Source organism: Python bivittatus, unplaced genomic scaffold, assembly GCF_059951505.1.
Source record: "Python bivittatus isolate LINGU-HERP-01145 unplaced genomic scaffold, Pbiv_v1 ctg000050_np1212, whole genome shotgun sequence".
NCBI lineage: Eukaryota > Metazoa > Chordata > Lepidosauria > Squamata > Pythonidae > Python > Python bivittatus.
In genome coordinates, this window is record NW_028277033.1 from 10293319 (window position 1) to 10319469 (window position 26151).

A 26151-nucleotide genomic window follows, 5' to 3' on the forward strand; every position below is an offset into this window, starting at 1 on the left:
CACATGAACCTCTGCCTGAGAACACACATTATGCTAAACCCTAGTTCCATGACCATGATTTATTAAATAAGGCAAAATTGGCTGAGTACACACATTTGATTAAACCATACATCACTGTTTATAAACCATAATTGTTAAGTTCACATAGAAGGCAAATTGAAAGGCAAGTCTGCAGATCAATGCATGAAAACAGTCACTGTATGCTCCTTACCTAGGTGGACACACACCTAGCAGCGGAAGAGATCATTTCATGCAGAAACTCTGCAAAATATAATGCTACAATTAAATCCATTGTTTTCATTTATTGTAAGGTGCTAACTAAGAACACTCAACCGAGCAGAAAGCATGGAAAAGACTGACTTGGGTTAATTGCTGCAATGGAATGTTTGCAGAGCTAATGAGAAAAACAGATCAGAGCCCACAGACTTTAGAAAGCACTCCCCCAAATAGGTGAATTGAATGAATCACTAGGTCTGGGAAGAAATTGTTTGAATAAGAAATGCAAAATAACTAGAGATAGATAGCTAGCTAGCATCTTGAATACTACCAGGCTTCTTAGAGCTATCAAATCTGGATTATAAAAATCTGGATCACCACTGGATGGCAGCAAGGAACAAGAGGTTTAAGTATCTCTTTGCTGCCATCCAGTAGATGCTTAAATACTTCTCAGATACATCAAGTTGCTCCTTATGCAACTGACAGTGATGGAATCAGTGGGAATAAATGGGCCTGATCCAAGCTCCTAACTCTTCTAATGTTCTTAACCATGCAAGGAAAATGGGCAACTTGTAAAGTCCCTCGGCTGATCAGCCCTCCTGACTTGCAACGAAGGAGCCAACAATGGAACCTGCATTAGATGGGCTATCATCTGAGATAGCATCATTTCCAGACAGGGTATAAGAAAGGCTGGTCTAGTAACCTCCCCATCACCTTATCTCCAAAAAGGAAAAAAGAAAAGAAAAAAAAGTTGAAAAGATCAGATATTATAATAGCTGAAGATTTTGAAAATAGTAATAAAAAGATGTTTATTTTAAGTCTGCTGTACTAAAGTTAGAATAAGTAATGCAAGGGAGTCAGAATAGGGTTAAATCAAGTCTAATCCCTCTTCTCAAGTTTTGATGTTAATTGCTCCTTCTTCTCTTTCTGCCCTGAAGCACTCTAATCATAATCCTGCCTACATTCCATTTTCTTAAAAATAAATAATCACCATCATCACAAGTCAAAAAGAAGTTAATTTCACATTATGGTGAGTTTTAAACCCAGAGCCCAAGGGAAGTACCCAGGAGGTACAAAGGCAGATAAAATATTTCTGAGTATAAATCAATGAGCAGGCAAAAGCAGACTTCAGGTTGTCATCCCATCTATTTCTACAGAGCCAGCTGGATTGTCATCTTTGCCCTGGGGAAAAAATGGATAGAGAAGATCTCAGATCTGTGTTAAACCCTCCAAGAAGCACAAAACTCCCCTCTTAAGTCAACTGCTCATCTGCAACTCATATAAATCTAATTAGGCTGAGCTTTCATGCTGCCCTCGTTTCAGAGAATGGCTTCAGTCCCTCTGCTGACACTTCTCTCCGCAGTTGGCTTTGGGGATGTGGAAGTGTGAAATACATCGTTCAAGTAAGGAGTGATCTGTTCGACACTGATAATTCATTATGCTATTTGCTAAATGTACTGTATGCACAGCACCCATGCAAATTCCCAAGGCAGTTTGAAGAGGCCTAGGAGAGAACATTGTGCAATATAAAGAGGAGCTGGTGAGCTGAAATGCAGGGCGTTTACACATGAAGATTCTGCTCTCGTTTGAAGGGGGCAGAGGAGAAATGAGCTGATTTATTTTGGCCCAACTGGAGTCAAGGGACAGATTCCTCGCTGGAGCTTGTAGGGGCAGTTGGAGGCCCTGGGGCTCCTTTTCAAAATGGGAAGTGATTCTTCCTTTATCCCCCTCCTCAGTGACTCAGGTGTTTGTATGACAAGGAATCTTCCTGCTTGAAGGGTGTTGGATGGTCATTTCAGCTAGCTGTTGCTAAGCACTCAGCAGTGTGGCGATCGTCTAAAACGTCATCTTTTTTTCAGCTGTGAAATTAAACTGTTTTGAGATCATTACTGCAGCAATCAGAAATATTAGTGAACACAAGGACTTGCTGAGGACATAACATGTGTCATGGTGGCATTGTGCAAATGATGGTGACACTATGATGTGTATGACTTCATCCTGGCATTGTTGTGGCTTCTTATGGGTGCTTATGTCCAGGTAGGGAGGTAGACAGACAGACAGACAGACAGACAGACAGACAGATAGATAGATAGATAATAAGGGGAACTGAAACAATTCAATGAAATATCTGAATCTCTTATATACATACATACATACATACATACATACATACATATATACAATTTTTATTGAGAGTTTTAACAACAGTAGTAAGAACTAATATAAACTAAAGTAGAACAAGAAAGAAGAAAGAGAAAGGAAGAAATAAAAGAAAAAGCTAAAAGTGCAAAAAAGAAAAAGAGGAAATTAAAGAAAAAACAAAGAGAAAGAGGGAGGGAGGGAGGGAGGGAGAAAGAAAGAAAGAAAAAGAAAGAAAGAAAGAAAGAAAGAAAGAAAGAAAGAAAGAAAGAAAGAAAGAAAGAAAGAAAGAAAGAAAGAAAGAAAGAAAAGATATAAAAACAATATAAAGAAGTGGCTTCTGATCTTCTTCACAGCAGTTATAAGTACAATTATATTTTAACCTCTGTCTCTAAGGTTACGTCGTGACTCTCTTCTTTCTATAGTCTATCCTGTCTGATCATCAAAACCATAAATCACAAATTCATTTTTTTCTTTTTTATGCAAAAAGTCCATAAGGGGTTTCCAGTCACCGAAAAAGTAGGTATTGCCTTTTCTCTAATCAAACAAGTCAATTTAGCCATTTCAGGGAGTTCTGTCATCTTCACCAATCATTCCTCCAATGTAGGTATCGCCAAATCTTTCCACCTTTGTGCACACAATAATCTTGCTGCAGTTGTCACATACAAAAACAGTGTTCCATGGCTCTTTTCTAATGGTTTATCCATCAGTCCCAGGAGGAAAAGTTCTGGTTTCAACTGAATATTAATCTTTAAAATCCTCTGAATTTTAAAGTATGTATGTATTCGAGCCCAAAATTTTTTACCATTTTTACATGTCCACCGAGCATAATAAAATGACCCTTCTTGTTGTTTACATTTCCAACATACATTTGAAGTAACTTTATACATTCTAGATAATTTTTCTGGTGTCATTTACCAACAGTACATCATTTTATATAATCTCTTTAAAATCATAACATGATGTAAATTTCAATCCTTTCAGCCACATATTTTCTCATAGTATATTGACCACTTTATCATACATTCTTTGACCTGTTCTTTTGTTTCAAATTTCAATTAATGTTTATATTTTATAAAGTTTATAAAAAGTTTATATTTTTTAGCAATTACATGTTCATCATTTGTACAAAATTCCATTTCAAATTCTATCTTAGTTTGTTCAATACCATTAATTCTTTTATCTACTTTAAATCTTTCTGGTAACTGTAAATAAGAAAACCATTGACAACTATGTCAATGTAAAAATCACTCCTAATTTGTCCCATCAAAATGGAAACTTTTTCTGTTTAAGTCTATCAGTCAGAAGTACTCTTTTCCCTTATGCAGTATTCTAACTGGAATTTCTTTAAGCACAATTACATCTGTATTATCAATCTTCAGTCTAGTATTAAAATGCTGCTGCAGAACGTGGTCTCAGGTCTTCTTCCCTACTTTATTTATTTATTTATTTATTTATTTATTTATTTATTTATTTATTTATTTAATTTAGACACCGCCCATCTCATGAGAGAATGCACAAGAATATCCCTTGCAACATTTCTTAGTTTTGCAAATCTTGTATTTATCCTATAAACTTTATCCATTTCTACTTCTGTATCCTCTTCATCCCATTCCAAAAAAAAAATTGATAAGGCCTTAACAACCTTTTCTCTGATATCTTCAGCAAAATCCTCTGGAATCATTCTGAATCTCAAGCAGAATTCTTTCTCTCTCAATTCTCTCTTTATAACTTCTCTCTTGTTTCCAAAATTTCCATCTTATCATTTATTTGTTTCACATCTCCAATCACTTGTCCTACAGATCCTTCAATCTTCTTAACTTCTTCTTTCATTTCCTCTTTCCTCTTTACAAGTCTTGTTATACTGTTGATGAAGATTCTCAGTCATCCAGGTGGAATTATCTGGAGGTTGAGTCATGGCAACTGGACTTCTTTTCTTTGGTTTGATACGTTTTGCTGCTTGTCCAAGCAGCTTCTTCAGTCTAGAAGGTTGGTCAGGGGGACCCCATAAAGGTCTTCCAGGGTGGCTGCATTTCTCACTGGCATGATGGGCTCACTGAAGGGACAATAGGAGATGTGATTAGTAGGGTCTTTGAGATGTAGATGGCATACTACTAATCCCTCACTAAGAAACACAGCCACCCTGGAAGACATTTATGGGGTCCCCCCTGACCAACTTTCTAGACTGAAGAAGCTGCTTGGACAAGCAGTGAAATGTATCAAACCGAAGAAAAGAAGTCCAGTTGCCATGACTCAACCTCCAGTTTCTTGTATTTTCTCTTCAAAAGCTGGCAAATTAACATTAACTGATTCAGATACCTTCTTGCCCAATTCCTCAAATGTTTTCTGCAACATCTCTGGGGCTATCCCCTTTTCTGCAGGTCGCTCTAATGATTCTCTCCTTCCTTCTCCCACTTTTGCTGCTAATAGTATAATCCAAAAATAAAAGTGTTTCAGCTACAAGGGGAAAAAAAATAATAAAAGGCAGGCTTCCCCCCCCCTTTTTTTTTTCTCTCTTTTGCCTTTCTATGTCCTTAATAGTTTAGTTTCATTTGGCACTCCATAGTTATAGTCATACAGTCTGTCTCATATTTCCTTTACCTTCTCATTATTGTAATATTGTTCTTTAATATTAAACAAACAACATTCCCATGTAAGTTTGGTCTGTTTATATATTTAGTTCTAACATTTTCAAAAACGCTTTCATCAAAATTAATCTTTCAAAATTACTGTCCCCTTTAACCATTTAAACTTTCTTACATCAAATCCTTGTTAAGCTTTTTGCTAGTAACTTAAAATCCTTTAAAACATTTTTTTCACTTTCTTTGATCCATAAAGACAGTTGACTCACCAAGCAGTTTTCCCTTGTCCTGCCGTCTCTTTAGCTTTAAATCTCTTTAACTTTAAATTGATTATATCCAATAGTGATTAAGAAAGTGAGACTTTTGCAGACCTGATCTCCATTACAGGCTGCATTGCAATGATGAGCGCGATTGAAATTCCTCACAAGTCAACCACAAAAACCATGATTCCTCTGGTCTCCTCACAAGTAGCAGCTGTCCAGAGTACAGGTGGGCGACCTCATGGTCTCTCCTGTCTGAAGAGGCTCTGCTGACTAGAATTCGCCAGCATCTTGCTCAGTTCACACAAAAACATCTTTCATTCTGAGAATCAATGCGTGTTGTGCCAAACTATGTTTTATTCGTTTCCTACATGCTGCAGAACTGAATTGGTTAGAAGAATCCTTCTCTCCTTTGGGCCTACCCTGACTAGACCTTATGAACTCTAACCTCTATACCTGTCCATTCATACTTTCAGACAAATGTGAAGCACACAACAGTTATTAGGATGGCATTAATAGTATGATAACATGATATTATAGAATAGTAGCAATATGGACCTTACATGCCGCTGACCATGTGCGTGCATGCGTGTGTGTGTGTCTTTCCTACCTCCTATTTTTATGGGCTTCTCCGATTGGAGAGGGGTGACCCTAGTTGAAAAGATTAGCCCGAGGATGGTACTTAAGTTTCCTAATCAATATATAGCCTTACCTCACCCTGCTTTTTGTGAGCAATTGCCCTAAATTTGAAAAACAGCAACCACAGCCTGGTGCACCTCTGTTTTAGTTAAGCCATTTGCAAGGCATAGACCGGACTTTTGAAGCAAACTACATGGTATCTGTTGAGCATTGTCTCGTGGGGCTTCGTGTTTTATTTTAGCACATTCTCTGAGACATAAAGTACTGTTCTTCGTTTATACAAAAAGAAAAATCTACTGCATGCTAAAATTGGCTAAAAGAGTAACCAGAGATACAGAAGCAGTTTAACAAGGCGTCATCTTTGCATAGTTATATCCATGGCACCTTTCTACACCAATTCTTCGTGAAAGAATTCTTTACCAAGTGTATCGGAGACAGACAACATAGGCTTCAGAGGGAAAGCATACCTTAATCCTGTACCTTGCACAGATAATATAACACACTGTCACGCCTTATTTCATACTTTTCCAATCTACTTCTTTACTTAGCAATTAGCACCTCATACTTGATAGAACTCTATGAGCAGATAACTTTAGATAAGTGTTGTAATCTTACTGTTTTTAAGATAAAATTATGTAAGTGGACTTATATTCCCAAATTCTACTGTCACTTCCTAAATTTGAGGTTACCTTAACACACACACTACTTTATGGCTTTAGCACCTACATATTTATTGTCCTTTCCTGTTTTGTTCTGTTTTTCAATTTGGGGTCATCAAATGCTAGAGAAAAAAAGTACATTTTTTTTTCAAGTTAGCTGTTACATTAGGGGTTCCCCCCCCCCTTAAAATTTAATTTGGTTTAGATTTGGCCTAATAAGCAAGTTTTATTTCGAGATACTGTGTAGGGGCATATGGGGTATATAGAACATATATACTATACAGGCCAGTGCCCCCCTTGTGCTAGAATCTGCACTTCCAGACTGGGACTGCAGAGCCACCTCCATGTCCACAAATGAACTGCACAACAATGTGTCTTCTTCCAACCCAAAGGATATATATATAATATATAATATTTTCCTTCTAGCTAAGTAGTGCTGGAGGCATTTCCTCTGTCGTATCTTTTCCTGTTTTTCCCCAAAAGGAGAAGAAAAAGGGGACATAAATTGACATACGGAGAGAACCTTAGCAAAGTAGAATAGTTGAGAACAGGAAGGGTTAAATGTTTCAGGTTTACCAGTCCTATCCTGGAATATTTAAGAAGTATGCATTTACACTTTCCACTGATCTACTTTGATGTGATCCAAGACAGACCAAGATCGCATTTCTAAACAGGGGTAAAGAACTGGATGTTCCACATGTTTCAGACTGAAATGCCACTAAGCTATAGCCATCAGGGAGATTTCAGGGAGGTATGGTAGAAAAAGTCTGCTTACTGCAAAGTAGCCTATTTCAGATCTGTAGAGTTGCTCTCATATCTTCATGTCATCTCTTCAAGGACAATCTGTCTTTCCTTAGTCTCCCAAGCCAGGGGCATCTAGATATGTTAGGACTACAATTCCCAACCAGTTTAGCCTGGCTCAGGATTGTGGGGGCTGCAGTCCCCAACTCTATGTTCTTAGGCTGGGAAGACAGTTCTATAGGTATCCAAAATTAGATTGCCAATAAAACACTTCGTGGAACTTGACAACTTCTACCTTCTGTAGCTGCTCATTCTTTTAATTACGAAGAATTAAAGCTATGAGAGTATTTAGTAATCTTCAGATGGTCTTTTAAATTCTCTTGTGGGGTGACAGATACCCACTGAAATCCCTTAAAGGCAAAGGGCTGCAGTGGGCGCTCTGAGCCAAACCTGCCCCTATTTTTCACATTCTTTTTATTGTATCAGATCCATATGCCAAGTTCTGTTGCAGAATCTTTCTCTGAGCAGTTCTGAGAAGGCTGGGCCAAGGCGAAGGGTTGCAAGCACACCCTACCTTTCCAGTGTTACAGAGAATGATTCTGGCAATGCCCCTGTTGTGGCTCTGGGCCAACCTAAGACGAAAAATAAGATGAAAACTGGGGTGTGGAGAATGAAAAACATTCTTTTTTCCTAGCGCAGCAAAGCAGACAAGTCACATTTCAGGGCAGGCTCTAATCTCAACATCCTGGGCAAATGAAACAGATACTGATCATGAAGAACAAGAAGGTCCCTTTCAGGTTACTGGAAAGGCTTTAAAAACCCAGTTCTGATGTTCTATAGAGCTACCACATCTGGGTTTCAAAATTCTGGACAGCCACTAAAGCATATCCAAGAGACACAGAAAAAAAAATCTAACCAGGGTTAGGATGTTATGCAGCCATAAAGTAGTGTTACTTTGGTTATTAAATGCAATTGAAGCCAGTACTTTAAACACAGAACAAGACCGTTTTATTTCCAGATGCCTGGACATCAATTCCCAAAATTCTGAGCAATGGGCCTGCTGACTGGGACATTTGGGGACACATCTGGAAGTTGCCCAGCTTGAGAAACATTGACCTAAATAAGGAAAAAGCCTATTAAAATGCTAGCAGATGCCAGATTGCTGAAGCAACATCCAAGTCCTGCTTCTGCGCTGCCCTCTCAAATACTCAAGCTCCACTTTGATGGAAGCCAAAGCCCTTCTCCCTCTGAGCTAGAATCTCATTGCTACTTCCCTTTCTCCAGTGTGCACTAATTCCATTGAACACCATGCACCTTCCATCTCAGAAAGCAGAAAGGACGTTTTGCACCAGGGCTCACACTTTGCAAATGCAAGGGGGCATAATCAAGCAGTGCAAAGAGGGGGGAAAGCAGCAGGAAGAATGCACAGTATGGTTATTCCTATATCCTTCCATTGCTTTGCTTGACTTCGTAAAGTTAAATTGGTACAGCAGCTGGGTGGATCAATCGAAATAAGATGTTAATATTGATTGCAGACATCATGCCTGATTTCTAAACATCCAAGTTTATTCCAGGCATATCAGGTTAGCAGAATCAGAATGGCCTCTTTCTGCCTGAAGCTCCAGAAAAATCACAGTCTGATTCAGCAATACTAGACTAGCTAGACCAATAGCTTATCTTTGTAATAAAATAGGTTTTTTTGGCAAAATGGTAGGAGAAGGAAGATTGGGTAAGAAAACTACAGAACTTTGGTGGAAGAATTCCAAAGCTACTGATTTCAACTTATTCAGGGCCAGTATTTTCCAATGTGCTTCTGTCTTTGCAAAGCGTCACTTTTAGCAAAACCTTCAGGAAAGTATTATCTGCAACCCTCTTTTTTCCCTTGTGTGACTCTCTGTTATAGATGGCTTGCCCCAGTTCTTCTTCAAAATCCGTTGTGAGCCTGCAGTACAGTGGTAGTAATAACTGTGCAAGAGACTTCCAAGCTTTGATGCTTGCTTGGAGGCTATACTATTAAAAATCTCTTGCTTGCGCTCTGTGTGTGTGTCTCTCGCTCTATCATACTTATACTGCCTGAAGTGACAGAAACCACTCAGCTTTCAAGACCCAGTATGACATCAACAAACTGATGGCCTGAATCAAATGGTGTGACCATGACCTCTCTCGTTCCCTTTGCGACTGAACAGCACATCTTCATTTACTCATTTTAATATCTTGAGAAGTATGAGTGAACTTCATTAAACATACTTGGGGGAGGGGGGAGAGATAATCCATCTCTCTCTCTCTCTCTCTCTCTCTCTCTCTCTCATTAACTTATTTTTCCAAGCTTTACTTTTTGTTTAACACAAAGGTAATATTATTGAGATTTACCAAAGAACTGGGCAATAGATTATTCCAGTCCACAGTGCAAATGGTTGAAAGCATTTGGAACTTAAATGAATTGGCTTTCCTGTAAGAGTTGGCATATATAAAAGCATATCAACACATAAAGCCCTTAGGTACTTATCAGATTCTACTCTTTGCTCCCCCATGTTTATTCCTGCTTTGTTTTGCATAAATCAGGGGACATCCTGGTTCTTAGTCCTTCCATGCCAATGACCTACTCCTTTGGTGCCTCTGTTGACCTTTCAAAATGTGTATCAGCTCTTCCTAATCATCATTCCTGCAAAGATCTAGAATCTTTATTCCAGGGTAGGATATAGAACCCATCTCAAGTATTGTGTACATAAAACAGACTGTGACGTTTAGACATGTATGAACTTGTCCCAAGAAAGCTAATTTTATTACCAACATGTTCCATGGAGACCTATCTAATTTTTGGTTTGAATTCCCTCTGTAGTTTCAGCCATACAGTCCTTTAACCCTAAATCCCAACAGGACAAAGATCAAATCAAACAATGCTGGGACTGCATGTTGAAGAATATTGAGAGTTTGCTTTGCTAATACCACAAATTAGAGTAGCTCTCCCCAGTTGAGTGACCTATAAATATTCTGGGACTACAGCTCTCATGATTCCCATGCTGGCTGGGAATTCAGATAGCTGTAATCCCAAAACCCATGCATCTCAGGAACAGGGCATTCTAGAAGGCTCGTGTTCACTCATTAACATACTGGGGCCAGGTGACCTCAGTCTGGCCAGTGGCGTCCCAAGCTTACTTACTTTGCAAAAAGAGCCAACACAGTTGTGGAGTGAAGGGCCTTGCCACAGACCAGCAAAAGTCAGTTTAGGTTCCCTGCCTGCCAGCTGGCAGTTCCACTGCAGGAAGTAAAGTGACCCCAGAAGTCAAAACTTCCATGAAGATGACGAGAGGTCAGACCCTTGCGTAGCCTCCAACTTAATGCAGAAGGAGAATGTCAATCAAGCCTCGTAGCCAAGGACTTTCCCCCTGCCCCAAGGAGAAAAGGTCTACTCACTTTTTGAATGCATATTTTGTTCAGATTTATGCTCAGCTCTGGAAGAAATGTCAGCTGTTTGTGCACAAGCCAGACTAGTGGCCAAGTGAACAGACAAAAGCAACTGTTAAAATGTCATCTATCACCCCGAGTATAGCAATGCAGATTTGAAAACAACTATTTTTTTTTCAGCCCTCTTCAACTGACAGCAGAACAGACGCCTTATTCATGTTGCAGCTACTCCAAAATGGTTGATTGACCAAACATTCATTATTTCTGTGTAAAATCACAGCACTGCTTTTCCCAGAGAAGAAATCTAACAAAGCTGTTCCAGAGTGGAAGATGTGCCAACTTATTCAGTAGGAAAATAATGTCAGCTGAAAACCAACTGTAGAAACTGGAAAGACCTAATGCTGATTGCTTAAAATCAACTGATGAGGACTGGATGCTGAAGAGGATGCTGGGGTGGGCAAATTGCACACTTGTACAAAAGGCTTGCATGTGAATGGTGTGATATTGCTTCCATCAAATGACTCACATTTGTGGGTTCATTTTGTCAAGGATGAACCGGAAGTGATAATGGACATCGCATCCATTGCATATAGCGTTACTCCTGCTCTCAGAAGCACCTGGTTTAATACAGAAGTTGAAGGAATATTGAGGATGAGATGGACATGTTCTGATCAAGTCCCCTATAAAACAGAGCCTTCTCTAGGGGTGCCATGCTTTATAGGGTGCCTGATCGATCTTGTCCATTTCCTCCTCCCCAACTTTCCATCAGTTTCAGTGATTAACCAGAAGCCTCTGAGAACAGGGATAACACGGCGTGTCCTTTTCATCCCGCACTCAGTTATACAGACTCTGCCTCCAGGAATCCATTATTTGCCATAATACCCACAAGCCAGGAATCTAATGCTTCCATTTTGGAAAGCACCGCCATCTTAAATCTTACCATTTTTTTTCCAAATAATTTTATTAAGGATTTCAGATAAAAAGAGTAAAAACTATACCATCTACAAAAATAGAAAAAGAAAAAAGTTGTGTGAAAAAAAGAATGTAAAAAGAAGAAAAGAGAACTTCCCCCTTCATCCCAACATACAATTTAAGTAATTTATCACCAGCCTGATCATTCGTTCCTTATCAGCAAAAGTCCAGTAAGGGATATCAGATATAACTAATTATCTATCTTAACCTTGATCGAATAAGCCAACCTTGTATTCCTTCCCTATACTTTTAACAATCTTAATTCTTAACCCCCGCAGCTAGAGTCCCAGACCTTGATTTCTTGTTACCCTTTTGGTTTCTTTTTTGTCCTTTCCCAAAAATCTTCCAGAACTATAGCAGGCCTCTTTTGTGCATCCAGAAAGGAAAGTTCTTCCTTTTTTTTCTTTTTGGTCTCTTCTCAAAAAATCCTTCAAGACTTTAACAGATTTCTTTTGTATATCCAATAAGAAAAAAAAAAAATACTCCATATATGTTTTCTGGTTTAGTGGTTGTATATCTCTTTAAGCAATAAAACATCCTGTTTCCTTTGTAAGTCCAGTACTTCCTTTTCTGTATCCTTCTCATCGCTTGCCTCATTTATAGCTACATTCAGATCGATTTCAAACATATCCAGAGTGACTTGTTCTTTTATTACTTCCTTAACAGTCCATCTATCCATCATTTCTGAAAACTTCAGAGACCATTTTTCATAAACTTCCATCAGAAACTGCTAAAATCATTCCTTCCATTCTTTTTGTTATCCTCTAGCTCCTTCTAGTGTCCAACATTCAAAGTCCCATTATCTTGTTTTGACTAAAGAAAGCCCAAACAATGGCAATTTCCCACAGGAGAAATTCTTCTCATAGTTTAAAATTACAATTCCAAGTCAATCTGAGCTCTAAATCTGTTATTAACTTTCTAAGATCCATATTCTAAACAGACTTTGGCTGTTTAATCCAAAAAGTAATATTTTTCAAAAACAAATTAAAATTGTATTTAAAACTCCTTTCTCTGCGAAGGCAACTCACCTAGTAAATGTAGTATACTTTGCTGTTCCAAAGGATCTTAATCCTAAAGCAACAGAAAAAAAAATCCAAAGTGATTAAGAAGTGGCATTTGGTCAAGCTTTATGTCCTTATGCGTTCATGACTGGGAGCAGAGATGGTCCCTCCTATGACTCCCAGCCACTCAACTCATAAGCTGACCGCAAAAACTTTAATTCTTGTGGTCTACTCACAAGGAGCAGCTGTGCAGAGTACACAAGGGTGATCTCAAAGATCTGTCTTTAATCTGGAGACAATCTGGTGGCTCAGATCCTGCATCCAGCTGCTGACTCCATCGTAATGCTGTCCTGCTGAGAAAAGGGATGCTTAGCTCTCAACCGGAACTCCAAGCTGCGATCTTAAATCTTACATTTTGAAGCTCAGAATTTGTCTTGTAAGTCCACTAATCAAACACCAAACTAATTCCAGGCCAAAATTTTCCTTGTTGTTTTTTTCAGTTTTCTTCCCCAGCAAAAGAAACTTTTGTTTTTCTACCAAATTCTCGTTTCTTTTGGGCTATTTATGAATGTATCCTTTTGGAGGGAAGTGGCAAATGGTGCTTCTACTAGGGTCCTTTTCTCCAACACAGTTTTCAATCACTCTGAACCTCCCCTGGTTGTGGACCCCTCCAAAAGACCCATAGGAGGAGGTCTTTACAATGTCTTTGAGTCTAAACAATAGGGAAGACTTAGCTGAGCAAGTGGAAATAGCAGGAACATTGGAAGAAGTGACTGTGTAATGCTGGGGGTTTGATGTTAAAGGAAACTCAAACTAAGAGTAATCTATCTTATTGATATATATATATATACTTCAAGACGCAGTCTTTCTCTTTTTTCCCCTCTAGCTTACTCAAGTTATTTGAGCAAGGTGGACAGTTTTTATGCAGGCAATCTGCACTTATTTCAGGGAGAAAAATAAGCATTGAGTTTTATGCCCTTGGAATGCAGGACAGAACCACAGTAGCCTCAGAAAACTGAGACATAACAGTCATCCCAAGTTTTCAAGGAGATAAAACGTGAATCACTCACCTAAGCAAGATGAAAAGTCCTTGCTGAGTCCCCTGTAGAGATTAAGCTGGCAGGGAGATCAGGAGCCATCACTGCCTGAATCACTAAACCAAAGATGAAATAGAGGTATACTTTCCTCTAGCCTTCACTCACTCGAATTCTGCTACTGGAAACATAGGAAGATATCTTACAAGACCTGGTTGTCCAGCTTTCTGGTATTGCATACTTCAGCACTTACTAGTGTAGGGCAACTTTTGTCGGCCTCTGAGGACCGCTGGATCTGCGGCAGTGTTACCCTGATGTCACTGGAAAAGATGAGGTTGATTTCTTTAAAAGGGGGATCTGCGGAGGCTTGCTCAGAACAAAGGTGTGAAGCTCACCAGAGGCTCAACACACTTGTTCCAAGTGTTATTTTGGTGATAAAAATTGCCACCAAGTTGGACTGGGGTCATTAGTTTTCCAACAATTCTGTTGTTCTGTTGTTCAGTTGCTTCTGACTCTTCATGACATAACGGACATCATGTCACAAGGACCGTTTGTCAGTCTTTGCTTCTTTGAGTTCTTGGAAGCTCCCGCTTGTCATCAGTGACGGTATGTGCCACTTGTCTTCTGCCAGCCCCTTTTTCAATTGCTTTCCATTTTTCGGAACATCAGGGTTTTCTCCAGTGACACTTGCTTTTGCATTATGTATCTGAAGTATTTATTCTTGAGCTTCATTCTTAGTGCTTCCCTGGTTTCTCCTCATCTGGTACTGAATGACTGGTTTCTCTTGAGGTCCAAGGCATTCTCAACCATTTTTTCCAGCACCAGAGTTCAGAGGCATCTATTTCTATTTGTCCAGCATTTCTGATGATTTAGTTTTCACAGCTGTCTTACACATGAGAAAACCAGGGCCTTGACAGTTCATACTTTTGCTGTCAATACGATGTCTCCGCACGGTGATCTCCTACCTAGAGTTGTCGTAGCCTTCCCAACAACATCCATAGCTATATTGTGCGATTGCAATACCTCTCCCGATGTCCAACTTGTTTTGCTCCATTGGTGCAGTAAAAAAGATGTGGGGTTAGAAGATCTTCTCAGGCAACAGGAAAACAGCAACCCTCTCCCAATTCCAAAGAATTAATGAAAACGTGTATACGCTTAAGAGAGCGAGAATACTGTAATTAAAACAACTGCAATAATAAGCAAACATTAACTCATGATAACTATGCACGTACAGTTTTAATTAATCATTCATCCCTTTTAGGAATAATGCAACTTATTATTATTGGACTTTTTAAATACTATTATCCTGTGAGGTACAGAACAGTGTGTCTAAGGAGACAATCACCTTCTAGCCATTTGAATGCTAATGAACTATAAATGTGATGTTCAATAGACTGAAGGAATAGTATATGTAACTTTGTATAATTACTTAACGTATAGCAAATATTAGAGTTAGATAAATACAGTCGGGGAAAGAAGCCTCCAGGACAACATCTTGCATTGTTTCCCCCTTGCAGCCCACCCTTTGGCCTCCTCTAAAAGAACAGGAACCCAAAACCCTGGTCCTAAATCTCTTTCCACGACGATAGCATTTACTGGTCGCGTTCTGAGCTCCAGTTTTACTTCACAAGATGATAAGAGCCTTTTAAACTACTACTTTCGGGATGACTTTCTCAAAGCCAAGAAGCGTGGAAGAGGAGTCACTTGCTCCGTAAGACACGGGTAGAGAATCTTTGGTCAGATTACCTCAACAGACCAAACTAGCTCTGTTGAGCTAATCTGACCCACTAACCCACCCTATCTGGCTCCCAAGGGATCTCTTTCCCCAAAATGTTGTCCCATCGTTGCTATCGGCCTATGAAGTCCTCAGTAGCAACAACGAAAGCTAGATTATCGCCAAGTCTTGTTAGCCAGGTTCATTGCAAAGAAAAGGTTACAGCATCTTGGAAACTAGACATGTGCGAACTTTACCCCTGTTTTTAGAGCAAGTATAGAGATTCTCCTTGATGCCTTTGATCCTCCTTCTAGTTCTATCTTGATTTGAGGCGAGGCTGGCCACCCATTGATGAGATACAAATGGAATGTCCCTCCGCTCTTGTTCTGCACTGTTTTGCAAACATCTCTTCTCATTCCTAGGTTGGGAGGATTCTATCACCCTTCTGCTTCCCCATCAGAAAAAGAATGGCTGCTATTCTGCAAAGCAGGTCCTCTGACTAGGAAAGACATGTGAGCAGATGAACACTAAGACACCCCAAGTATGGAAGACATGGAAAAACACTATGATTTCCCCCATCCTGGCAGGTGATGAATCAGGCCAGGAGCCTTGCGGTACCTTCCCCATCCCAGGCTTGTTGGGACAGAAGATGGATAGGATCTAGTCCCTGTACTAGGTCCAGTTCTCCACTTCTGCTCCAGAGAATGCTTGGTCAGGTTTCTTATCTCTGAAAATCAGTCAGGTCTGGTGGAGATTTCTGCTTCATGAGAACTCTGAAAGTGTGGAGGATGGTACTTGCGTCCCACTTTTGGCAATCATACACTTTCAACGTTTCAGGCTACCAGGTTGAACTAGAAAGGAGCCAGATTAATAATATTAGAATATAAATATACACAGCAATAAAAGCATTTCCAAAGGGAAATAAAAGGGGGAATGGGGAGGGGGGCTTTCAGTTTAACCAACTCAGACAGTCAGTGTAAATATGCATTTTTGTATCTTGCCAATTTTTCTATTTTTCCACTAGGCACTAAGAGCAAGATGTAGTGTCTGCTCCATTTGACTTGGAGGCTGTTGGAGAAGGAAACAAATTATCCACCTGATGACCAGGAGTAAAGAACTTGGATTCCATCCTGAATTTGGAGAAATATGTGAAAAACAACGAGGCGTTATTTTTTCCAACTCCCACAGACGGTGAGTTTTAGTGATCCAATTTAGGGAAACAATAAAGTCAGCATCCAAGAATACAATTAATCTAGTACTCCTTATTTATTTGTTTGTTTTTACTTTAGATTAGTTTAACTCTGATTAAATATAGGCTTATAGGCTGGGCTTGTGTAATGTACTTATTTTAGTTATTGAATTAAATCATTTCTTCGATGTGGACAATATGCTAAATAATAAATAATAGAACATCCACACAGGATAACTACAAAAGACCAAATAAGGTTAATAAGTTTATCTTGTTATGTGAATTTGGTTGCTTTGCTGGACGTGATTAAACATATTGTGCAAACCCAGCTCTTCAGCTGGAAATGAGAGCCCGAAAATGCCTGCCGGATCGTCTGGATGGCTTTCCTAAAGGCAGGGCCAACCAATGAGCACTTACACGCTCTCTCCAGTGGAGCAGAGAGTTGATGCACCACAGAAAATGAGATTCTGGAATAACAACAACAACAAAGCTCCAAATAATTCAAGGAGGTTGTGCCACATGCACTAAAGGAGGGAATACAGAGATACTACACTCACCACCTCGGTAGTCCAGATTGAAGGTTTCTCCCCCCTCCCCATAAAAAAAAAAATACATGTGCAATTTTAGTTTGGTGCTGGTAAAGGTTGGCTCCTTCCACTCAAGCTCAATTCTGGGTGATTTCAGGTCCAGGCCCATCTAGTAACTTACCATTGTTGTCTTCTGGGATTTCCCAGGTTAAACTTCATCCTTTCTGGTGGTATCCCATCCAAATTTTATGAGGTCAACCAAGGTTGGCTAGGTGCAGCCACCTGGGTGGATCTTGGGACTGACCTTTCTGGATCTGTGACTATATGATGTGTCACCCTGAACTTCTGAACATCCATATTTAGCACTAGGTTACTCGTCCTGTTGCCTCAAACTCTTCAACATGGCACTAGATGGTTCATTCAAGGTCCCATAATCAAGTGCAAGTCAATATATGTAAGCCAAACTCATCTATCTTTGCCTTCCTGGGAAGTGGTGCAAAGCCTGGACAATGGCTTGTGTTTGTGGATTCAGAACCTGATTCCCACACCACAAAAGGCCCAGCTTCAGACTTTGTTTATGCAAAGCAGAGAAGATGCAGCTTAGGTATGGATCAGTTTTACACAAAGGTCATCAGTTGTCCCAATTCATCTTGCTGTTCCATCATGGTCATTAGCAACCTGCCACAGACAGCCACTGGTGCAGCAACCCATTTCTGGCAGATTTTAACCCTCTGAGACCAATAGAAACCAGCTTTATTTTCCTCATCAAAACATCTCCTAAATCAATCACCTTCTTAATGGGTGCTGATGAGTTATTAAGACTTTTGAGAAGACTGATCTCATTTCAATAGCACAGATTTAGTGATAATGGCTTTTTAAATATACTACCTTCCATCAAACTAGCATTCAGATTCTTGACTTAATGCACCAGAAGCCAGACAAGAATATCTAATATGCATTGCTGCTGGAATGGGACTCCTATTATTTTTCCTGAATTTAATAATGGAAGAAAAGTTGACCATAAGGAGCTTTGTGATCAAATTCTGAAGACTAATTCACTTTTCTGCAAATGCAAACACCGGGGCATGCCCCATAGCCTACCCGGCCTATTCCAGCTTTCTTGTGAATTTGCTTAGACAAGACACTTACTCTCAAAGAACACTCATCTCCTTCACATTTTAAGGTTTGCATATTTAAAACATCACACCTGAAAAAATTAGATGGCCAGCTCATATTTATCTGAGCTTTTGTGCCATTTATTAGGCTGTTGCAGAAACTAAAGAAAGAAATGGGTATATTTGGCCACCCCACCCAGAGTTTAGAACAAATGCCAATCCCCAAGCCAAATTGATAGTAGATAATCAGATGAGTACAGCTCAAAGCCTACTCAGCTAACCCCTGGATAGCACCTGTGTTCTTTGTACAGGCTGGTTGGTTTTTAGTGGGAAGGAGGACCTGTGGGTCTGCAAAAGTCCTTTGACCTTTCCCCATATACCCACACACTATAAATCTACAGTCTTCTCTCCTTTTCCTCTTTACCTCTGCTGGCTTTTAGTTAGCAGCTCAGTGTAAGAGACATCTTGCTAATGGACAGGAAAACCTGATTGTTGGTTGTGCTGGCTACAGCTGACTAGGTTGTAGTTCAAAATCTCTGTAGAAAATCAGGTTGCCTCCTGGGTCCATATCGCGCACAGGTATATTTGGGTCTGTGGCAAGAAAGCTATCTTCTATCAGAACAGTGCGGAAGCTACCTGGAGCAGGTTCTGCTTTTCAGGAGGGAGCTCTGCATGCTGAAATGATGTAGTACATCCTCAACAATCTGACAGGCAAATAGTGAAAGCTGGAAAGTGAGGCACACCTCTTGCTGTCACAAGATTAATGAGAAAGTCTGCTTTGTGTTTACTTCCTCTGCAGTGTAATTTAACAGAAAGCTCTACACATTCATTGAGATATCCTGTATAATTTACATTTAAAAATGCATTTATTCACTGCTAAGGTCTCTATATAAAGCTGCAGGGGAGACAGGAACATTCAATCCCATCCTGGAAAGTGATACATAGTCTGTGATGCCCAAAAGACTTCTACCTATTACTTTATGGATAACTCTTCAGAAGTTAAGCAAACATGACTTACTTCCTTGAAACAAGTGTGCTACCATTTTTGTTTTAAATCTGAGTGTTTTCACACTTATAAGGATCCATCAAATGAGCTGTTCATCAATGAGAGGAAGGACTCAGAACTATATTTTCTTTCCCAGGGAATGATTACAATGCAATTATTAAATTAAATTAAATTAAATTAAATTAAATTAATAAAATAAAATAAAATAAAATAAACTTATTAAAATAATTTTTAAACATACAAATGGAGGGAAACCAAATGTTGTTCATTTAGTCATAGACATTGAAGCAGGACAGAGCTGATCCTACTTTGAAACCTTGTGAGATAGGCATCTCACTAGTTTTTCCAGGTGTCATGACCGGGCAGAAAAGTTTCCTTCCTACCTACCTACCTGCCTGCCTTCAAAGGTTTTACAAGCTCTTCTTGCTCAGGTAGCCTTTGGTTCTGAACACATTTATATGACTGATTCTTGTTATGGTTCACAGAAGCAGAAAATTTTGGATATCTCAGTTACTTCTGAGAAGTAGAGTTGTTCAGCCCCAGGCCCATAAGAACATCAGAAAGGCTGTGTTGGAACAGGACCTCAGCCCATCTGGTTCAGCATTCTGTATCACCTGGTGGCCAGTAGTACATTCAGAAGCTCCCAGATTTAAACTGGGTGGAAATAGTCCATGTGGCTTCCAGTGTTTCAGGCCTGCTACCTGGGATATGAGATATCAAAGAGTCATCCATATTAATAACCACTGATAGCTTATCTTCCATGAACCTGTCCAATCTCCTTTGAAAACCATCTAATTTGGCTGGCAGCAAGTTCCACAGCTGAACTATGTGCTCTGTGAAAAATAGCTGTTCTATCAGTCCAAATGCAGTTTCAACGGATGATCTCAAATTCTAACGCCATGAGAGACTGAGAATAACTTTCTTCTCATGTTATCTTTGCCATGCATGTTTTTGCATGCCTCTGTTGTGTGCTCCTTTGCCCTCTTTGGTTCCAAGTTAGACCTTTATGGTTTGGAAAGGATTGCACATGAAATTGGAGGAAATCAGCGTACCTTCCTCATTACCATATGTAGTATCTCAACCTCTAAATAGAGTAAAGTTGCAAGGAAGAATGCATGCATGCCCCCCCACACACACACACATACACACACTCACAAAATGCCCACTTAGAACTAGGGTGGTCAACCCTGTCCTTTGGTCTAAAAATCTGTTTTGCAAATTTTGCAAGCAATTTAGGCTTCCAGCAAGAGCTTATCTTTGACTTTGGCAGTCTGCTGGGTGGAAATGGGAGAGAGGAAGACTTCAGAAAAAACAGAGTACCAGATAGAGAAAAAGTGCAGGTTTCCTATGCGTTTTAAACAGAAGTCCCACCCACTGCTGACTTCAAACCCCCCACCATGTCCATATGAAGCCACTAACCATCATCCTGAAGGAATGTGGCCTTCTACAAAAAAAACTGTCCCATAGTCTGCCCAAAGTCACTTCCTCCTTATTTGACCATTTCTGGACAATCTTTTTTAGCTTTCTTTATGTTCCTCACTACTTCTTGAGGTTTCCTTTTCTCTTGTGGGTTGTTCTGTTGGCTTATAATGGATGACATCTGCATGTGCCATACAAAACAGAGAGACTTAGGAGATTTGTCCTTCTGGAAGACTCAAGCACTATTCTCTTCCCACATTTGACTTAACAGGAAAAGTGAATATTCCTGAATCAGGACAATGTGCATCCTCTTCCTCAACAAATTACTCAGTTAACTCAGATGCCTGGGTTCAATAAAACATGCTAAATTAACCACTTAGGGTGGGTTCATACAACTCATGAGCTGAAAGGTGGTTTTAGAAAAATCTTTATTGATTTACATCCCCAATTTGAGCATCTGAGGCCTCTAACAATCAATAAAAAGCAGGGAAAGGTTGTACAGATCTTTGAGGGGGTGTTTTCCTTTAATAAGAATTCAAACCAAGACCCCCTCTCCTTGAATTCAATTTGCAAAGCAAGACACCCCTGTTGCTTCTAAGATCAAATCAGAATAGATGTATTGCTTTCTCTACAACTTTCTGCAGAAACTTTTTGTACTTGTTGGATGTGGCTAAGGATGTGAGATGTAAAAAGCACTTTGTTAAGGCAAACTTGTTTACCTTTGCAGCATAACTGAAGCAAAAAAAATGTTAATGTCCAAATGGCTGTTCAGTCTGTCATGTAAACCCAACCACTGAATTTTCTGTCTGAATGAGGAATGAAGTTTAATTTCCCCATGTCTCTTCCCAGGGCAGTGGTAAGAGAGTTAGATAGATGTATACCTGACAACTCTCCCCACTTTTAGGATTAATCATAATCCTGTTCCTGCATTGCTGTTCTCACTCCATCACAATTTTCTGAGCATAAAGCAAATGCACTGGGAAAAGGCACCTGTTCCTAGTATTGGGGGTGATGATCTTCTTCTTCTTCTTCTTCTTCTTCTTCTTCTTCTTCTTCTTCTTCTTCTTCTTCTTCTTCTTCTTCTTCTTCTTCTTCTTCTTCTTCTTCTCCGCCTCCTCCTCCTCCTCCTCCTCCTCCTCCTCCTCCTCCTCCTCCTCCTCCTCCTCCTCCTTCTCCTTCTCCTTCTCCTTCTCCTTCTCCTTCTTCTCCTCAGAATTCCATTAACTGTTAATTAGTAGAATCCTTAGCAGAAGTGGCTCTCTTCTTGGAAAGCTGATCTTTGGCCATTTAAAATAATGAGAAACAGGAAAGGAGAAGAAAGAAAGAAAGAAAGAAAGAAAGAAAGAAAGAAAGAAAGAACGAAAGAAAGAAAGAAAGAAAGAAAGAAAGAAAGAAGGGAGGGAGGGAGGGAGGGAGGGAGGGAGGGTCAACTCTTCTAGGCAGATTCACTTTCTTAACCATCCAAATCCAGGCTATTTGGGGCTTTGAAGGAAGTAAGCAACACTTGGAATTAATTCCAGAAGTGGTCCAAAGGAGTACGGAAAAGAAATATTACATGCTCAGGAAAACTGTCTCAGGTTGGCGTCTAAGGGTGGGGAAATCAGTGTAAATCTACTCTGTGTCAGAGCCTCAAATACTCATATGTTTTTGTTCTATCCAATTTCTTAGTAAATCTTTTTTTTTTTTTTAATGGTTGGTTGGAGGACAACCATCTATGGAAATGCATCCTGTTTAAAAGGCTGCTCAGTGCAATTCTATCTTGAAGATTAGGAACAGAGAGCAAAGGTTGCTCAAAAGTTGTCAATCAGCATTTACAATTTGGAAAACAAACTGAAAATGCACACAAAGGACATGATCAGAGAGCAGATATTTCCTGCTACAGTGAGTTATGTCTTTTGATTTAAACTATACTAATTCCAGCGTAGAGAGCCCTAGAAGACCTGGGGGTGCCAACACATCTGGTCAAGTTGGTGCATTTGTTGTACACAAATCAGGAAGCCACTGGGCGAACACCATATAGTGACACTGATTGGTTCAAGTTAGAGAAAGGGGTTGGAACATGAAGAATCAACTATCGGAGTAAAGATTGGAGGAAGGTACATCAACAGTCTTTGATATGCTGATGACAGAACTCTCCTCTCAGAAACCAAAGAAGGCCTGAAACATCTGATTGAAGGATTAAAGAAGAAAGCAAGAAATTTGGCCTCTTCTTGAACATCAGAAAGACCAAGCTCAGGGCCACTGCAAGGAATGGAAATGTCAAAATAGCAATTGACGGTGAAGAGATTGAATGCGTGCAAGAACTCACTTTCCTAAGATCACAGATTGATCAAAGCAGTGAATGCAGTCCAGAAATAAAGCATCAAATTGCACTAGGCCACACAGCAATGATGAGTATGAATCAAATATGGAAAAGCAAGGATATCAGCCTGACAACTAAATGCAGATTAATCCACACTATTGTGTTTCCTTATAGCTGCCTACAGTTGCGAAAGCTGGACCATGAAAAAACTAGACAGGAGGAAAATTGACTCGTTCGAGCTGTGGTGTCAGAGAAGGCTCCTGCGCATTCCTTGGTCAGCAAAGGTGACAAACAAGCAAGTTCTGAATTGTATAAAACCAGACATGTCGCTGGAAGGCAAAATCACAAAATTCCACCTTACCTATTTTGGCCCTGACATGCGGTCAAACTCTTTGGAAAAGGCAGTTATGCTCAGAATGGTCCACGGTAAAAGGAAATGAGGCTGCCAAAAAACGCAGCTAGACCCCATCAAAGCCGACGCCAACCAGAGCAAAAAAACAACTGAAAAAAGCCTTATAAGATCAGAAAATGTGGAGACTGCTGGTCCATAGAATCACTGAGAATCAGACACAGTTGAACAGAGAGCATCATCATCATCATCTTCAATTCCAGTTCCCTCCGGAGTATATCCATCAGCATATGCAAACCTGTCTCCTCACTTTTGAGAGGTGTGTTCCTTTTGATCAATGCTTCCATTGGATTGGTTTCATTCTGACAAGCAAACTGTCCTAGGTGGAAAAAAATGAAGGTTGCTGCTGATTTTAGCATGTAGAGATCTACAGTATGCCTTGCTCAGACCTTGGAGGAAAAAAACAGGATTGTTCTAGCTGCTCCTAGGATGCAAACTCCCTAGTGATGGGTGATAATCACATGCATTCAGCCCCCTCTCCCCAGGAACTAACCTGTAACTTGGCCTCCTCACATCTGATTCTATTTCTCCCTCAACATGCTCATTTTGGCTATCCTCTGGCCCTCTTTAGATCGCACGAAACATTATGTTGTATGACTGACTAATTAGCAGAGATTGGGTTATTAAGCAAGTGCCTTCCAGCAGCTTTCCCCTCTCTGACACTTTTTTTTCCCACCCAGCACACCTTTCTCTCTGAAGATAACCCATCATCCGAACACTAATTAAGCTCCATATCCAGCAATTGACCTGGAGTATCTAGGCTAATGAAAAGAATAGCAGCAGCAACCCAGAGATGAGAGCATCAAGGCGGCAGCCATCTGGTGGGGATGGAAATAAACCTGGAAGACTGAAAGGTGTTAATTGGGTAGAGCTGCCAGATCTGGGCTGCCACAATATGAACAGCCACAGGATGGCTGCAAGGAGGTCTAGAGAATGCCTTGCTGCCCTCTAGAGGCCATCTGAGGTTTTGCAGATTGAAGAGTTAATAGCCTCTTCCACCATTGGAATATTCTTCTCTAGTGAGACAAAGCTTCCTCCCAGGCCTGCCTGGCTCAGATGCTGTGACACACGGGAGTTTAGCAGCCTGCTGTAAAAGACCCAGGGGCAGGGTTGTTGAATTCTTATGATTTATTAATGATGGATTAAATAAATGCATAGGATGCCTGAAACAGCTGCAGGGGCCACCTTGGCAGGAAGTTAGAGCAGGAAAAACCTTCCATCACCAAGCAGTCTTGCCAAAGATCTTTCTTACATCAGTTTATAATAAGCAAACCGTATGTCAAACAGGTAGTCATTAGGCCTCACTCCCAACTCACGTTGCAAAACCAGTTTCCTTTGGGCAAATATCTTTTGCACAACAGTCATAAACCCTTGAGGAATATCTGGGGGGGGGGGGGAATCAAAAGAAACAGTAGATTTTTTAGATTTCCCTCTCTCTCCATCCCCCCCCCCTTAAGAAGCAAAGAAAATGAGCACCTTATGAAGAAGGAATGCTAACTCAGAGCAAAGCAGGAGTGAAGCTGTCTCATTATTGGGTGGGTTGGAGAACTGCTCCATTAGGAGCAAATTTAAATACTTCTTTCCCAATGGAGACTCTACTGCCATGAAGATCAGCATCGAGTGAAGTTCAGCTAACATTTGGCTTCTCTTTAAAAGTCTGCAGGAGAGAGGGGAACTCAATTTATCACCTGAGTATGTTCAGCCACCCCCACTTCTACTGTATATTATTCCTACAGGTTTCCTTGTTGCCCACATTAGTCATTGCTTAATCTCCCACTTAGAGCTTCATTCTCTGTGCAGTACCTTCTGCAAAAAAGAGGAAGGGTCTTCCCATTCCAGAACTGCCGCACACCCTCATGGAATGCTCCACCATCCACCTGCCTGTTTCAGGAAGGCTCCTGTTTTGCATGCTGTCAGAATCCCATGTGGACCACCAAGGATGGATTCTTGCAGGATTTACCAGTTGGCCACTCCTTGCAGTGGCATAAGGAGGAGGACTTCTTATGCTACTTTTAAGCTTATCTTGGGAGAAGTTAAAAACAAGGGACTGTGCTTTCAACCTGCATGGATTCCAAATTCCAGGAGGGATCAGGGTCATCAGAACAGATCATTTGCACAAGGCAGAATGGACAGCTCCAACCCGTCTTCTCTATGAATCAAAACTCTGTGAAACGTTTGGTCTTTCTTTTGTTCCAAACTCCTGCGCACTACAAATAACAGCTCCCTAGCAGAAAGAAGAAAATAAAATCCACCACAGGGGATGGAAAGTAAAAGTATACATTTAAAAATAAATAAATAAATAAATAAATAAATAAATAAATAAATAAATAAGAATGAATGAATGAATGAATGAATGAATGAATGAATGAAAAGTGGTCTTACACAGATTCACAAGTCCAGCCCCTGAGAACTTAGGAAAGACGGAGTGGTGTGTTGCTCTCCATCAGCTTCCAGGATGCTCCAGCCAGATGGTCTCTGCTGAGAATTCAGGGAATGGAAATCCATACATCCGGGACCATACCAGGTTGGGAAAGACTGCCTCACAGGAATCATCCAAGGTAATTTCCCCACTAGTGACTTAAAGCCTTTTCTAACCTCATCCAGTCATTTTGTTGTGCCAAAATAACAGGAAAGTAGGCTATATCACTTAATTGATGGGGGAATGATACTATGGAGTTCTGTAAGTCAGTAGTGGGGAAATGGCCTGGGTTACCTTCCCAGCAGGCACAGCTCACCCACATTAATCACTGGATCTTTCTGAATTGGAAGGAGTAAAAAAGTCTTCCTGTTGCAGCTGAGCCTGACTTAAGCACAAGGTCGAG